The 18,674-nt window shown below is 41.6% G+C and overlaps 1 long non-coding RNA gene across 1 annotated transcript; it reads left to right on the top strand.

Annotated features, from left to right (window-relative positions):
• The first annotated feature begins 6,670 nt into the window (after positions 1-6,670).
• LOC108784653 lies at positions 6,671-12,818 on the top strand. The gene is made up of 2 exons (XR_001941081.1): positions 6,671-6,840; positions 12,152-12,818. It is a non-coding gene; the product is annotated as an uncharacterized LOC108784653 (long non-coding RNA).
• The last annotated feature ends 5,856 nt before the right edge of the window (positions 12,819-18,674 follow it).

Raw genomic sequence — 18,674 nt, 5'->3', positions numbered from 1 at the left:
ATTTAAATAATAATTATTTGTAGCCTAATGTTGTATAAAGTACTGTTGCAGAATGGCCCCCTCTATAGAGGACTACAAATCTCAGCAGTACTTTATACAGAAATGCTATTGTTATATAAAGTATTGCTGGGATGTGTAGTCCTCTATAGCCTGTGCCATTCTGCATTGCTGTAAATATTAGGGTTGCACCGATATATCGGCCACCAAAAGATATCAGCCGGAAATGGCACTTTTGGCTAAATGCCAAAAGTGCAATTTTTCTGCTGATACAGCAGCGCATCCGTGCTTTCTTTCCTCCCCGCTGGGCGCTGCTCTGTGTCCCAGCGGGGAGGAGAGAAAGTGACAGCCGGCCAAGCGCTGCGGGAGGAGAGCGCTGTGTTTGTGGTTTTTTTTGGGGGGGGGGGCCCAAAAAAAAATCTTGCACCAGGGCCCTTTGTTCCTTAGCTCTGCCACTGCTGCAAGCACTATTTCTTCTGACCGGACCGGAAATCAGGCATTGATGTGCCACATGTTCCCGTGCGGCCAATCGCTTCAATGCACTGCCGCGCCGCATAACAAAGTGGGCCGGTCGCAATGCGATCCAGTGCATTCTGGGCAGAATCGGGCCGATACGCACTGTGACTGGTGTGAACTAGTCTAGCCCTAAGGGCTGGTGCAGACTTAGGAGACCAGCACAGCGCGATCATGTGCACTTGCACACAGCAGTTGCTGCGAGGCCCATTGATTTCATTGGGGTTACATCCATGCGTCAATCGCTGGTAAAAGGTACATGTGCCTTTTTGCGACACACACCGTGCAGTTATTTCAACCGCGATTGTGTGCGATCGCAAGGGCGGAATCGCTGTGGGAAGCCGCAGAATATTCCTGGCGCGACTGGGGTGCCATTAAAAAATAATGGCACCGCCAGAGCGATCAGCGGTGGTGTGCGACTCCGTGGCCACTCGATTTAATGCACGATTGCCACGCGGTCACGGATCGCCCAGGTGTGATGTTGGCCTAAGCGAGGCTTATGAGTAACATCTAGCTGTGCATAGTGGTACTGCGATCCTACTCAGATAGAGGTTCTGCTATCCCACTCGTAGAGGATTAAGAGCTACATTTAGCTGTACATAGTGGTACTGCGATCCCACTCAGCGAGGTCTATGAGCTCGCTAAGCGGCACACAGCAATACTGCGCTCCATCACAGGCGTATTATGAAGGGTGGGTAGGGCCTGGTTTTTTTTCAAGATCTGATAGGATTAGGATTCAGCATCTTGTCCTTTTACTGATATTTTTTCATCTTTAATGGTTTTGCTCACCAAGAAAATGTGTCAAGTTTCCCCCTTTTTGCCATTTACTGCCCATTTTTTAGTTGTACTTTAGTAAACACAGCACATTTATAAGGCCATTGATAACATACATTTCCCTTGGTTAGTATGGCACTGTGAAGGTGAGGAAACATTATTTTCTGGTTAAAAAAAAAAAAGTACCAAACCTTACATCTCTTTCCTTTAAATAAAAAATGAAGCCCAGCTTCATGCAGTTAAAAAAAAAGAAAAATCTTTGAGCGGGGATTTTAAATAAAAACGCAGCTCTCATTGCAATACTCATCTAATCTCTGACACTGTCATGAAAATCCATTTCACTAGAATTCCAGGGGAGACTTCTAAAGGTGGTGTGCCCGGTTGCAAGATCAGAATTTGAGCCCCTTCCTCAAGCAAAAGAACATGGTGAAAAGTGGGCATGGTTTGCATAGTGCTGCATATTGGGTCCCTTCTCTACTGACCACCTACATAAGGAGGCACTTCTCCACAGACCACCAATGTGAGGGAACAGTAAAATTCTCACTGTCTGCATTTCTTGCCATTAATATTATTTGTTTCATTTATTATTTCTGAAAACAATATTGATATACAGTATACTGTAGAGCAGCCCTGGGTTTTAAATTCTTTAAGTATGCAACACTCCTCATTCTTTTATTTATTCTGTTATCTGAACGTACTGTTCATGTCAGTGTACACTGAGCTATAGAAAAAGTAATTACATTAAGGCCCCATTCACATTGAGCAATTCGCAAATCGCGCGTTTGTTGCACGATTTGCATTTTGCGCGATATCGCGCGTTTGTCGCGCGATATCGTGCAAATGCTTGCATTGAGCAAGCTAGAATCGCGGCAAAATGCGCTCCGAAAAGGGTCCTGCTGTAGCGACGCACGACACGCGACAGCTAGAGACAGAGCCCCATTGAGATGCATTGGAGAGCGATATCGCGCGGTAAATAGCCGCGATATCGCGGGAATTACCGCGCGATAAATCGCTCAGGGTGAACGGGGCCTTAGGGTTTCCTGAGACCCGCAAGTTATTTCAAGGATTCCTCCATGTTAAAAAGGTTAAGAAAGGCTGCTTTAGCGAGTGCAGGGTTCTGTTGTCTTGAGTAACTGAACTTGAGATCTGGATCTGCATCATTCTAGCTGGCTGTGCCAGGGGAAAAGCTAAACTAACCTAAATTGTACTATTTCACTCAGAAAATAACTTGATATTAACATTGCACTATAAAAATTTGAAGTTTTAATAATACCCAAAACTTTACTATATAACTAATCAAGTGATATTGTTACATATTGTTACATCACTAACTTGAGATGATACATTATACTCGTGGTAAGTATTAGGATGGTCAATAACTGGAAATGACCTTGAGCAGTTTCAATACTGAAAATTTCCAATAGATGGCAGCATAATTCTGAGGTTTCTAAGAACGACATGTCAAGCAGTGCACTGGTACTACCAATGCACCTGTTCTAAAATATAGAAAAAAAACTATCATCAGTAATATCACTTGTATGCTATCTTGTTGAAAACATACCAGGTGACTGGATTGAAATCTTGACTGGGCAAACATATGTCAACTTGAACCTTTGAAAATTCATGCTATGGATCTACAAATACCAGCCCAGGGCTTTTGTTTTTCAGCCCGGTGTAAATACTTCAGATGATCCTGCAATATAAAATCCTCTTTTAGCAGGTAATCTGATGTTCTCTGGAAGCTTGATCGTGAGCTTGGGGATTCCCAATACTGACTGAATCAAACTCTATGCACTCTAAGCATACAAGACTCCAGTCAATGGGAAATAAATTATTCACTCCTCTGCTCAACTTCCAAGGCATCATTGAAAACAGCTTTACACATAGAAAGCAGTACTGAAAATAATACCTGGCATGAGGCTAAGGTCCCACCTAGAGGCACAGTAGGGCCCTGTTTCAATGGACTTTTGCTCACTGCAGGCGGGTTTTGCATTCCCATCAGGGCCAGATTTCCCACAAGGCCAACCAAGGCCCGGCCTTGGGGCAGCAGGGAGTTGAGGGCCAGCAGGGGTGTGGAATTCCTATCTCCCGATTCCTGGGCGGGTAGTTGTTTTCTACATTTAGCCATGCTTTGGGCAAGCGGAGCTAAATGTAAAGCAGGGAAGCCACCTCTTGTTTTGTATAAGTGATCTCGGCAACATTGTATGCAGCCTGCAGGTCTGCCATTCTTAATGGGGGGGAGGGAGTTAGCGTGTAGGGGGCGCATTGAGGAACCTGGCCTTGGGGCAGCAGAGAAAGTAAATCCGGCCCTGATTCCCATACAAATCCCGCTATAAGCAGGCCAAATATGGGTCAGAAGGAGGTCAACTGTACGTGAAATGCATCTATCAATTAAGTTTGAAGGATGTCTCAAACTTATATATTAAGTAGATGCCATCAATATGCCATTGATGCAGTCCCTAAACGTTCTGCTTCGTCTGGCTGCAAGGGACTCTAGGAAAGTGGTATAAAAGTCAGATTAACATGAAGTCAGATGAGTTTTTGTTTGTAAATTCTTTCTTTTCCAATTCTCCCTTTTTGTAAATTTATTTATAATTTTTCAATTTTTCCTTTTTTTTGTAAATTCTTTATTTATATTTTTCCCAATTTTCCTTTTTTATAAATTCATTATTCATAATTTTTCCAATAGATTATTTTTTTTATATTTGAGCACAGCTGCAATTCCAACTTTCCTGAATTTGCAACTTCGCTGAATTGCATGGGATTGCAGGCGGTACAAAATACAATAAATTAACATACATTAATAAATACACAATTTAATAAATACATAAATTAATAAATACACAAGAGACAACATCTGGATTGAAATTGGCCGCGGCACTTTTTATTGGTTTAAAATAAATCAACTTTACTTAAAATATCAAACCATCAATCTCAAACTATTAATCAACAAATAATTGCCTAGCCACTACGACTCAAGCAATACCATCATGAAGGACTGTACATAAATTAAGTCCTCCCTCACGTTGAGGGTGACAAACCACATAAAAAGCTTGCGACATATGTTTTTTTTTAATGAAAAAAGGGGGGGGGAGCACGCTGCGCTGTGAGTCCAGCCGAGTGACCTCTGCTCCTCAGGTGCTGACCTTTTATAGGGAAAGGTGAGCCCCGAGAAGCTTCCAGAAGCTGGACAATTTTCCCGCCCAAACAGGTAAGGGGATTCTTAAAGGGACAATGCTTTTAAAGGGGGCAATGTAATTAAAACTGCCCTGAGGAGAAAGAGAAATAGATTAAAATGAAAGAGGGTGAGGGGGACCGCCGCAAGCCCATGTTAGTGGCCACAAATAAATTGTCGGCCCCTTGTCCATTAGCAGTTCACCAATAATTAACTACCGTATTTTACGGTCCATAAGACGCACCAGACCATAGGACGCAGGGAGATCCGGCGCACCTTATGGAGCACTCGACAGACCGTAGCTTCTGTCACAGCTTCTATGACAGAAGCTGTGACAGAAGCTGCAGTTAGTGACCGCTGAGACAGGTGGCGCTGTGATTACAGCGCCACGGTCTCAGTGATCACACAGAGCAGACGAAGAAAGTCCGTTCTTCGTCTGCTCTATGGTGATCTCCATCGTCGCCGCTGCTCGGTTTTAATACGAGTGATCTCATTAGATCACTCGTATTAAACGAGCAGTGGCTCCTACTACTCGCCCGGCGCCCGAAACTGCATGTCTCGGGCGTCGCGATTCGCTCCATAAGACGCAGGCACATTTTCCCCCTGCTTTTGGGGGGAAAAAAGTGCGTGTTATGGAGCGAAAAATACGGTAATTTAAAGCATATCACTGCAAAATAAAATGTTTGGGAAATCAACATACTTAACAATTTACAGTAGAACTCCAGGCAAACATATTTTATAAAACTGCGCTGTGTAACAAATAGTTAACTTTCATGCAATTAATGCCACCACTGGGATTGCTGCTGTTGCCTTTATTATTTCCAGTTCTACTGATGCTTGTTATTATAGCCCTCACTATACTTCCAGCCCATTTTGGCTCTCATACAGAGAAGCCGTTGGGCATTTATCTGCCTCTCCTCTCCCATTGTCCATTCTCAGAACACCTCGTTCTTTGTAAATGATTCACAGAACTGAAGGCATTCTGTGAATGGACAAAGGGAGAGGGGCGTATAAAAGACACTACGACTTTGGTGTATGAGAGCCGTAGCTCTCATAGTTGCAATGCCAGCTATTTAGCAAGAGCTTTACTATTCAGCATAGATGGAACTGTAAATAAAGAAAAGGCAGTGACCCCGGAGGTTGCATACACCTCATGAAAGTTAACCATTTCATACACATCAGCTTTAAATTAAATGTTTTGCTTGGAGTTCCATTGGAATAATAGCACATATTATCACAATACTGAGAGCTTGCTAATCAGAATCACTTAGCTCAGCTAGTGAGTCCTGCTCCATCATGTTGCGCATCTGTTTGAATGATTCACAATTTACCACCAGTAAAGCACACTGACTCATAAGCACTGCTCAATAGGGAATGCACAGAAACCACAAAGCTGATGATAAATAGTAATGCTGACTTTTCCTCTACCAGCTTTTAAAATATGTTGTGTAGATTTAGGATTTTGATAATACAGTGCTATTTGCTGATGAGTATCTTAATCCTGTTCATGTTATTAATGATTACTGCAGAGTTGAGTAAATACATTAAAGTGAACCTGTGCGTTTTACATTATGGGCAAAGCAACAGGTTCACTTAAAGTGATATTGAATCCTAACTTTTAGCAATTTCAGCAGCTAAAGTAAACTAATTGTCTGCCCCTTTTTCATATTTTAAAGCTTTTCCCCTGTTTCGGCCAGTGCCGTTTGTTAGTGCTGCTTTCCAGTTATAAGGTGGTACCTTTTGCCTTGCGGTGTCCAATAGAGCCACACTTCCATGAGCACAGAAGAAAAGACTAGAGGCTGACATGAGAACGCTGCCTGGGACGACATGTACAGGCAAGCTAGAGAGGACAACACACAAAAGACACACCTTTGTTTTTCCTCCAAGGTAAGTGATTGACAGGTGGCTTTCGAGGTGCTGCCAATCTGTCAATCTATTATCTATCTATCTATCTATCTAGCTATCTATCTATTTTTTTGGCCATATAATACATTCAACAAAGGTTAAAAAAAAACCCTGTGTAAACAAGGACAAAATAAATAAAAAGGGCACAAAAGAAATAGGTAAACATAAAAGTGACTGGATGTAAATGAAGCAAGCAGTAGCTAGAGGGAGGGGGAGTACCATGCATGGGATGGTTGAGGGAGGGAATATGCTTATCAGTGGTGTGAAGGTCTCCTACATAGCACATAAAAACCCAACCCGAATCAGTTATCCTTCTCAACTAGACACAGCTTTTGTGGTGTGTAACAAGAAGAGCCATAGGCTAGTATCTGTTCTAGTATAATCAGGGGGACACAGCAACAGCTCTGATCAAGATGAGTCAAATGATTACCTTGTGCCTAGGAATGGTCATACTGGCTTTTATCATACCCAGTCAGGTGAGCCTTCACATATATTATAAAATATGAATTGATATGAGTGACGCAATAGGACTTGTATAAAATTACTTTTGTTTATTGCACTTGTACAACTGCATTGTTAGACTTTTGTCTACAAACTATGTCACAAAGAGTTGTATATAATACATATAGGACTGATGCTTCCATACTTGACAGTAAAGGTATATTATCATATAGCAAACACAATTTAATAAAAATACTAGACATGGGAGCATTATTTCACCAACATTTATTCTCCTTGCCAATGATATGGCATACTCTAGGTGATTTTTTTTTTCTATTTTAAATAATTTTTTCATGATATTTACTGTCATTGTCATACTGTCAGGCACAGACTCCAAGCTGTAGTTAACTGTGCTATTGTTTCTTACAGTGTTTGGAAAAACTGCAACATTTTAAGCATATTTTAATTTTTCAAACACCATTATGCATAGTACAACTTAATTCAAGAGTATTTCTTTAAAGCAAATGGTAAAAAAAAAGAATGAGTTATTGTAATATAGATTTCATTTAGTCTATACAAAAAGTTAAATGGATCTAAGTAGGCACGTTGGGTGTGTCTTTCCAAATGTCCGCTTATCCATCATATGATTTGTCATTATACGTTACGAGTGCATTCTTTATACAAACTGATTACAGCAACTAAACAGTTTTAAGCATAATTATTTGAATTTAAAGTGTATATGTATACAATATTGTATGTATATTATGTGAGGAAAATATGTTTGCAGTTTGATGCCTGGTTTAGAAGCCTCCAGATATAAAGAGATCCATCAATAGAATGCCGAGCCTGAAGCACAAGTAACACACCTTTGAATGTTTCAAAGGTAATATGTAATATGAACAGTAGTAAAAACATATTTTTTTCATCTAATTACAATTTGTTCAGACTAGTAGAGGCTTGATTGTCATCTTAAGACATGAAAGACCTAAACCCCAGTGGGACAATTTGTAGATCAGGACCCCACAAGGGGACTCAGGAGTATTGTTTGGAGTCTCCCAGTAATAGCATTATTGAAGAAATTACAGTTTGGGTCCCATTGTGAACATAGGTTGAATGTCTGAACATTACTATTCTGCAGTTAGTTGAGGGGTAAGGATATCACCTCAGGTGAAGCATTGTTTGACAAGGTGGACAGTCAGCTTGCAAACGTCATGTTCCTCTACTTCTTCTCCTCTTTACTTTACCTTTACGGCTTGCTCACATGTGGGCATTAAGAAGCCTCCACAAGTACACAACTAACATGTGGACACCAGAAACTCTATTAATCATGGTTTTTATTTAAGATGTATGCAACTTTCACCCAGGTTTCACACATTTGCAATTGAATCTCATGTGAAGATGCATGAATCTTGGATATAAATGGGGTGAAAATGTTGATTAATAGACCTCCAGATTTACAACCTCAGTACAGTAGGGTAGCCAGCACAGGCTGTATCCAAACTAACTGACATAGGTGTGGCTGCACCCATTGGTAGGTATTCCACTGCTGGTTCTGAAATCCAACCTGCAGTGTAAGTCACCTACATCACTAACTTAATCTATGTTTTTTTTTCTTTGGGTCTCTAAAATGTAAAATAAAGACTTTTGATGCATGCTTTTGTATTAAAAAAGATATTCACCCAAATCGTGTATGCCATAAACGGCAACATACCTAAAACAACAACTGTAGAGAAGTATAAAAGTGGTGGTTTTCAAATATTATGCAAGTTGTACATTAGTGGTTTTTGGCTCTACATATTTAACGTTGAAATTTTATTTTTAATTATTTTTTATATATGTAAATTGATTATTTTTAAACTCTAGTAAAACTTTTTTTTCAATTTGGGAAAGTATGGGGAAGCAACATAATTAATGCCAGGCATATAATTCTGTGACCCCTCTGGGGAGATTTTTCTTCTTTTCCTGTCACCTGTGATACCAGGATGTGAAAGAAAGGAATGGGTGTCACCAGGATAGGCAGACCCAGACAGCAAAAATCTCAACAGGAATTCTAACTGTACTCGCTTCTAATAAAATGTGTTTGATGCTATCTCCAATCTCATTAAAGAGATTCCCATCATTTCCTATACCTATCCTTATGACACATTGGAATAGGAAGTGAGTAAAATTGCCCCGGCGGGGACCCAAAAGAGCAGTCAAAGACTGACAGAAGTTTTAACTTGATCACACTATCCAAAATATAAAAAGGATTTGGCAGCAGTTTAAAACCATATACTACACTGGAGTGCCAAGAAATGATTTATGATAATATTTTTTTCTCAAATGTGTACAAATAAATATTTTTTAAAGGCAAAATGCCTGATAATTAAATGCCATCTTTAACATATTAGGCCAGTGAATGCCCAAAGGTTTAAAAGCATCACGATTTTATGACTGTCTTAGAATAGCACCCAAACAATGCTGTGTCCACAGTACAGTAAGCATCTATAATTAAAGTGATATTTATGCAATAGTTGCTTTCAGAAAGCCTTGTTTGTCAAATTCAAAAATTAGGTATTTGGCTATAAATTCCTGTTACTAAAAACAGCCCCCCAAATATACCGTTGCATAGTGATATTTTTGCCTCTACTTTTTTGTGACTTTGTAGCTAATAGTATCTCAGTCAGTGCCTGATAAATGCTCTCATTTATCCTTTATCAAAGCTGTGTAACAAACTACAAAATAGAGCTTGACCTTGGCATTCTGTAACTTAGATTATATTGATAATTTGAGACTTTCCAAGGCTACTGTGTATGTGAGCATCTTAGCAGTGTAGACAGAAACACCTTCAATGTAGATGTTTCTATATGACTTCCTGGGCTATCTATGCATTGCTGGAAGACATAATAATTAGATCATATATTTATGTTAAGAGCAATTTTATTTTTATAGCATGACTTCCAGTTTCAACCCCCTGCATAATGATGCTGATTCACTGTCTAATGAGCAGGCTGGAGGTAAAGAGATACCATAGGAAAATTACTGATTGAGTCCCTTTATATTTATAAAGAAGAAAATGGAACAGGAACACTGTGTTACATATATGCATTTACAACTTGCTGTTTTAAATGGCTCGTATTTAACAGGATTGTGATGACATGTACTTTGCCTGCTTTGAAATAATTTATAAGAAGTACACCGAGCCTGATAGAATTCTGGGCTCCAGTTTCTTTAGGCTCCCATTTCATAATGAAATGTTCAGTCATGTACAATCTGTTCATGATTAGTTGTACCAAACAGCTTAGTACACTTACCTTTTTGTATAGGTTACTGTGAGCAATGTGGTCTAAAGAGTAAATAGCATGATCCCATATACTTTAGTACTTGGCATTGGCAAGGCGAGGTTTCTGCTAAACACCCTCTAGGCCACTTTCTTGCTGCTGCAGTGGCGTCACAAGGGGGGTGCGGTCATTTTGGTGTCACCCCCTCTAAAAAGTCGGGCACTTGGTCATGGGCCGAGAGCCCGACAGTGTCAGGAGAGAGGAGGGGACACGGCGGCATTCCTCATTCCGCCGGGTGAATGTCCCCTCCTCTCTCTGCCGGTGTGTATGAACAAGATGGCCGCCGACAGGCGTCAATTAGATGGTTGTGCATGATTCGGGTGACACCCGGCCGTGGGACGCCCCTGTGCTGCTGGACACATTATCACTAATAAAGAGAATGTCATAGGCCAAACTTTGTGGTGAATACATTGAAGTTATGAATTATACTATCCTCCATATGTCAAAGGTTTCCGGCCACCTAAATTAGGACCCGGAGACTGCCAGATGACCCCGCTCGGAGCGCCGCCCGCCGGAGCAGCAGTGACGCGACGCTCGGAGAGGTAAGTAAGAAGAAAAGAAAAAACATAGCGCAAGCTTCGGCGCTAGGCTTCGGGGCATTTTGACAAGTACAAGTACTTGTCAAAATGCCCTGTATCGGGCCCGATTCCGATGCTAGCATCGGTATCGGGACATCCCTAGTTGCAAGCTCTTTCCTTATCTCAATCATTTAAGTTTTGTAAGACTTTCTATATGATGTGAAATTCAGTGCCATTAATTCACTGCAGTTAAAATTGTACTAGATTCTTTAAAACTTCCCAGCACATTACATAACTGCAATTGCATTTCTACAAAAAACTCAGTTACACAGCTAAATCCGTAACTGCTCAACATACAGATATGTTTAATGCCTCCCCCACATTATGTGGCGTGACCTCTTTATACATCTTCCTGGAATACTTTGGAGGGCTATTTATATAAAATTTGCAGAATCATTCACTATGTGGATCTCCGTGATGTCCTTTGTTATGTCCGAGTGGTGGCAAAAATGAAAGTTTTTTGTAAATTCTCTTTTCAGGTTGAATGTAATATTGGAAAATACTGCATTTTGGCCACTAGATGGATAGATAAGTATTTATGTCATATGCTCCCAAGCTCCATCTAGTGGCCATACTTCAGTATCGTTCAAATATTACATTCAGCCTTAAAACATCTTTTACTGAAAACATTAATTTTTGCCTCCATTCGCACAAAATGAACTGTTTACAGAGATTCCTAGGTTGAATGTCTCTGCAAAATGTTTATAAATAGACCCATAACTCTTGTGTGATGTGTAAACCTGTGGTTAATGTTCCAGAAAAGGGAAAGTGGGTGCACTTTGTGGATTATTCTTTATTTGACATCCAACTGTAATATCTGTAACTGTGCCTCTTGCTGTGTGTTGATAATGAGTTGTGTTACCTGAGTTAAAAATATTTTTTTTATGAAAGTATATCTAAAACCAATGTTTTTTAAGGAGGGGTTAGAGTTGTGTAGAATCTGGGGAATTTTATCCTCTTTATTTGCCACAATGACCAATGTAACCAGAAATAAACTAAAGGGAAAATTCACAATTTTGAGTTGTCACTGCAACAAGAAAAGAGGGGAGATCCTTCACTGGGAACAGTCCAAGTTATAACTGTCCTGTTGTATCTCAAGACAGGAAGTAAACTAAGTAAATGTAAATCTCCCCAATGTGACACAGACAGCAAACGAAGAAAAAAAAACTGACTGGGGTTTTCACCGCACCCTAATTTATGCAAAACTTAAAAAAAAAGTATTTAAACAATTTAAACAAAATTCTAGTTAGATTTATTTTAAACAATATAGAATAAACTATTTGTTTGAACTTACTATTCAATAGACATTTTGGTCAATATTTTCTTTTACATGCTAGAAGATATAAATAGGCAATTATGTTTTTTGTATATTGCAATAACAAAAACATGGGCCTAACATTATGTGCATGTGGATTGTTATTAACGCAACTTATATCTGTTTATTTCAGGTTCACAGTCAATCTACTGTCAAATCAAGTGATACAAATGGAACAGCAGTGACTCAGAATTCATCATCCACAACAAATTCAAGTGGTGTATCACCAGCTACGACTTCTACAAACACTACAACGCCACATTCGCATGCAGCTTCTTTGTATACATCTTCTGCTCTCCTCCTCAGCATTGCCTGCGTCTCTCTTCTAAACCTTTGCTGCTAAGGGATTGTGACCTATGTACGACAACAGACCACTCTCACCACTTTTTTCTCGTAACCAAGCACATCATGGAAAGGCATCTAATGCCATGCAAGATCTACGAACCCCCCTGTCTGAATGTTTTGCTCCTCTTGACTGAAGCTTTCCCTCCAATTAATGTTGTATCAGACACAGGGAATTGAAAACCTCCAGAATCTAAACCTTGAAGAAATGTGTTCCCTAAGTGGAAAACCTGAGATACTATCCCATGGTGAAACCTAACAAGACATATAATATGAGCTGCAAGACACAGTTGTAACAGAGATGATGGCAGGGTCACAGAGACCATAGCAAGGACTGAACAGACTCAAAGACTGTTTTGCTCATATGTAGAAAGCTATGTTTATATAAATAACAACATGTAGACTAAGTAATGCATTTGTAACCATGTAACCAAATAAATTTGTATGGTACACATTGATTTCTTTTGCTTTTCTTCTGTGGAATATTCCACCTGCAATCAGGAGCATTCATTAAGAGTGAAACAGACATAACCTATGTCATGCAGGCTGGAAACCGGTAGAGAGATTTGGATTACTCTCATGAAAGGTAGTCATTGTGCTGGAAGGACGGACAATACCTGCATTGTTCTTTGGAATCATCTTCAGATAAGCTTGATGTGGAAGCGTTCCATTTCCAGCCAGCTTTTCAATGCATACTTTACATTTGTCCATTCTTATCTGAAGCTTATATTGTTTTTATGAACATCCTGATTCATCTTTGCCAGAATGCCAACAAAATGTTGCTCTCTTTTTTTTTCTTGCAGTGTGATTTTGAAAGAGACAACTCACTATCTGTTGTTTGTGGAAATAAGGTGCACAAATAAGCAATACTATAGTGCAGTAGAACAAATTTCTTGTAACAGCTAGTAAATAAAGCAGAAACATTTTTTTGGCTACGCATCATTGGTTAACTGAGTCAGATTCCAAAATCTGCACCCTCCATCATTTTACACATGTGCGTATTTTTGTATTCTTGAATCAGATATATTGATGCATACCAATGCAGTAAATGCTAAATGGCTGGCACATTAAAATGGGAGCATGATGCAAAATGTATAACTGAGCAATGGGAAACAGTCACGTCATATATGACAATGATATATAAATATGCTTCACTTAATAGCTTGATGGTTTATAACTCTTGCTAACCTGCATGTCAGAGATTGCAGTCTGACCGTGGAAGTATTTACCTATGCAAATATCTATGTCCATGTGCAAGCAAATTAATACAATTTTACAGCCCTAGATTCAGGCACTCTGGGTGGATCAAAAATATGGTTCAGGCACCTTTGGGCTTTGCATTTATTCTGTATGGTCAGTTTACTTTGATTTAGTTGAGCACAGATTTGCTTTAAGAGACCAGCAGAATTTTATCTACAAACCCTGCTTAAGGCTTTGTTTACATTCTTGTGTTTTCTATTGGTGAAAGCACATTTCATTTAGACCCTAATAGGTCAGAAGTATACTTCATACTGTATCGTGTGCAGTGTCTAAAAGAAAGATGCCATCACACGTGTTCAAGTAAATTAAGTCTTTAGAGGCAAGGAAATTGAGTCCCACATTTGGCTGGAAATGGAATGCTTCTCATCAGATGAATGTAGACTCTGCCATACAACAGCTGGGAATGGTACAAATCAACTGTGTAAAGCCATACTTTTTGCTCTCAGTTATTATTTTCTTTCTTATTTATGTAACAGCAAAAGTACTTTTCTCCTACATTTCCCAATTTCCCTGTATTTACAATCTGTGCTGTGATACAACCTTGTTGTTGAATATGACCAGTACATTAACCTCCCATTCCTGCTGCCCATGGAGCATTTAAGATTCTGTAGTTACCGTAGTTATTGTTTTTATTAATAATGGTATATGGTTTTAGAGATCTTGGGCGTTGTGTACTGTTGAATGTTACCATATGTGCCAGATATATTGATTTCCACTGTAATGAATTATTATTTTGTAAGCTTAATCAAATAAATCTAAAGAAATTAAATATATTTTTTTGCTCTTTTTGACTCATAAATGGTCCAAAAGATAGTAGAGAGAGATTAGAAAATGGGCTAAAAAGCATGATTGCCCACAGTGATGAATCAGATTTCATGTTTCATTTTCTCAGATAATAAAAAAAAATGAAACTTAGTAGACAGCCATTAGAAATCATGGGACCCAATACAGCCTTCCTGACACCTCCCCCCATGCAGAGGCGGCTCTTTAATTAGGCAAATTAGGCGGTCGCCTTAGGCCTCGCGCTCCCGAGGGCCTCGCGTCCGCCTAGTTTGCCCTGTCAGGACGGCAGCCAGGTAGCGTTGTCAGCTCTCATCCACGTAGCTGTCAAACTGAGACTCTCAGTTTTACAGTGACAGGGCTGAGAGCTCATCCGTTACCTCAATCGTTGGTGCGGATCATCGGCTCGTCTTCTGCACGGAGCTCCGCCCACCAGCCAATAAGAGACCTCACCCCTCCCATCCACCACACGAGGATCTCTGGCTAGGAGGGCGGAGTTTAACTGCAGAAGCTGATGGAGACGCCCTCAAGACACGGCCAGCACAGCACACACAGTACTGGAGTGGCAGCCTGGAGAGCCTTGTGGAAAGCAGGTGAGAGCACTGTGGAGAGCCCTGGTTTACACAGAACCCTGCTACCCTGGTGAGGCCCCCTCAGAGCCCTGGTAAGACCGCACAGATGCCTGGTCTGTGGGGTCTCACCAGGGCCCTGAAGGGGCCACATAACCTTGCTACCCTGGTGAGGCCCCCTCAGAGCCCTGGTGAGACCCCACAGAACCCTGCTACCCTGGTGAGGCCCCCTCAGAGCCCTGGTGAGACCCCACAGAACCCTGCTACCCTGGTGAGGACCCCTCAGAGCCCTGGTGAGACCCCACAGATCCCTGGTCTGTGGGGTCTCACCGGGGCGCTGAAGGGGTCTAACCAGACTGATGAGACCCCACAGAACCCTGCTACCCTGGTGAGGACCCCTCAGAGCCCTGGTGAGACCGCACAGAACCCTGCTTACTGGTGAGGCCCCCTCAGAGCCCTTGTGAGACCCCACAGATCCCTGGTCTGTGGGGTCTCACCAGGGCGCTGAAGGGGTCTAACCAGGCTGATGAGACCCCACAGAGCACCGGTGAGAACCTATGGAGCCCTGGTGCTGTTGAGACCCTATCTCGCTCTGGGTACTCAGACCAGAGTAAGACCAGACAAAGCCCTGGTGAGACCCCACAGAGCCCCGGTGAGGCCCTGGTGCTGGTTTCAAACAGGGCTCTAAGGGGTCTAACCAGGGCCCTAAAGGGGTCTAACCAGGCTGGTGAGACCCCACATAGCCCTGGTGAGACCCCATCTCGCCCTGGTGAGACCAGACGGAGCCCTGGTGAGACCCCCACCAGGGATCTGAGGGGTCTAACCAGGGTGGCGAGAGCCTACAAAGCCCTGCCGAGACCCTACCGAGCCCTTGCAAAACTCTACAGATCCCTGATGAGACCCTGCAGAGCCCTGATTTAATCAGAGCTCTGCAGGGTCTCACAGGGCTCTGTGTGGACTAACCAGGCTGGTGAGATCCCACATAGCCCTGGTGCTGGTGAGGCCATACACAGCCCAGGTGAGACCCTACAGGTTTAACCAGGGCTCTGTGGGTCTCACCAGAGCTCTGTGGGGTCTGCCCGGGGCTCTGTGGGTCTAACAAGGCTGGTTAGACTCCCCAGAACCTTGGTGAGGCTCCACAGAGCCTTGATGCTCTAGTGAGACCCCAAAGAGCCCTGGTGAGACCCTAGAGAGCTTTACAGGGCCCTGGTGCTGGTGGGACCCTACAGAGTCCTGGTGAGGCCCTGCGGAGCACTGGTTTTACCAGTGCTTCTTGAGGTCTCACTAGGGCTCTTTGGGGTCTCACCAGCCTGGTTAAACCCCACAGAGCCCTGGTAAGACCCCACAGGCCTGAGTGGGGCCTCATGTTTAGGTTTTGCATAAGGCCTCGCAAACTCTAGAGCCGCCTCTGCCCCCATGTGTTTCCCCTAAACCTTAACCTCTCCCCCCTACACACGCACACATACACACACACACACACACACACACACACAGGAAGGAGGGTATATGTATTTCTATACAGAAGAAGGGGATGATATATACATTTTTACAGGAAGGAGGATATATGTCAATATAAGGCCCGTGCCCTAGGTCATCATAGATAAGTCCATCTTTGTTCTTTTTTATATCTCCAGTTTTTCCTGTAAAGAGTTTACCTGCATCCTCTTTCCACAAACTTTATAAACCCATACAATTGCTTAAAATGGGACACTAACAATAATATTGGTCATAATCAACTGGCTCAAAGACCTTATTATCTGTTATATGTTTCCCCTTGGAAAAGTTGAGGTCTACAGGTGGATATCTGACTGGTAGGGTCCAAAGAAGTAAACAATAATGATAACAGTCAGATCATTTATCATCAAGTTTATATTTTTTTAAATCTTAAAACCATTGTCTTTGACAAGACAAAACTAGGAGAAGAAATAATATATAAAAGAAGGGATTCAAATAGTATCATTTGTTAGTCAGAACACTAAGTTAGAACATTAAACTGACTTTTATGATCGGGAAATCGCATTTAAATATCCATTGGCGAAATTGTCAGAAAGAAAGGACAAAACCCAACAGGCAAAATATAACAACAGAAAATGTGATGAAACATAGAAGAAAATTGGGAGAGTAAAGTAGAAGAAAGTACAGTTTTAAAATAGCAACAGATCTAGCTGTGATAGAATTCATAAGAGCCTAAGCACATAATTCACAAAATGTATTCTTCTAATAATAAGAATAATGATTATGCTTGAATAAGTAGTATCCCACTGGCTTAAGCGAGTAGTAATTATAATGAACTGTCTACTAGAAAAGCAAAGAAGAATTGAAAAGCTTTTAACCGTCTGCACTGTCATTAAAATCTACCCTTAGAAATCACAGCAGTAACATTTAACAATCTTACTTTCTGAAAGCATTTGGTGTCTTGACAAAGGAGATGTTGTTGCCTCCGGAGAGAGAAAAATAAAGTTTTGGCAACATCTATCAGATAAATCATCAATGATCTTTCATCCCTGCTTAGTATCAGAGACTTGCTCTGTCAGAGAAGTGTTTGGCTGTCTGTGACTAGGTTATCCCTAACTTGAATAAATTGTTAGAACTTGTATCAGGATAAAATAACTTACTAGGGGCTATGTAAAGATAAAAGGTTTCCAACAATCTACCTTTTGCAAACACTTCCCCTCTCTTGTTGCCTCTCATTATTATGTTAAACAAGTTACAGAGCATTAATATTGTACTTTTACAGTTAGTTTGCTATCCAAATATTAAAGGAGATAGCACCAGTACAAACTGACACAGATCAAGACAGTAATGCATGGCTCAGGGCCGGCCTTAGGCCTTTAGGCGCCCTGTGCGAGAAAGCTTTACAGCGCCCCTCAGTGGCCACACCCTTTAGTGGCCACACCCCCGTAACCACATTCATTTTCCCCAATATCCGCACCATTTAACCACCTCCCGTCCGCAGCCGTTGGTAGACGGCCGGACGGGAGTCTTTTAGGGGCGGGAGGGCGTCTTGAGACGTCCTGCCTTCGCTCGTGAGCGTATCGCGCTCGCTCACGAGCGCGGTAACTGTGCCCGCACTGTCCATAGGACAGTGCTGTATCCATAACAGGTATAGAGCCAGTAAAATCGGCTCTATACCTTGAGATCGTGCTGTGACAAATCACAGCTGTCAAAAGAGTAAACAATGGCTGCGGTTTGCAGCCTTGTCTCTGTCTCCTCTCTCACACACCGTTTGGCTGTGAGAGAGAGGAGATAGAGAGAACTTCAGAACGATCGTCCATAGTAAGAACTTAAAGTGATACACACTACACAGTTACACTCTGCTACAGATCACTGATTTTTACTGTCATCAGTGCGATGTCAGTGTGATTTCACAGTTTTATTGTTGTGATCCGCAGTGTCATCCGTGTAATTTCACAGTCTCAGCAGTGTGATCTGTAGTGTCAGTGTGATTTCAGTGTCAGTACATTGAACAGTCTCATCAGTGATCCGCAGTGTCAGTGCGATTTCAGTGTCAGTGCATTTGAAACGTCCCATCAGTGATCCGCAGTGTCAGTACGATTTCAGTGTCAGTGCATTTGAAACGTCCCATCAGTGATCCGCAGTGTCAGTACGATTTCAGTGTCAGTGCATTTGAAACGTCCCATCAGTCATCCGCAGTGTCAGTGCTATTTCAGGGTCAGTGCATTGTACAGTCTCATCAGTGGTCCG

The sequence above is a fragment of the Nanorana parkeri genome, unplaced genomic scaffold (assembly GCF_000935625.1).
Source record: "Nanorana parkeri isolate BGI_ZX_2015 unplaced genomic scaffold, ASM93562v1 scaffold123, whole genome shotgun sequence".
NCBI lineage: Eukaryota > Metazoa > Chordata > Amphibia > Anura > Dicroglossidae > Nanorana > Nanorana parkeri.
This window is presented reverse-complemented; position numbering and strand designations above follow the sequence as displayed.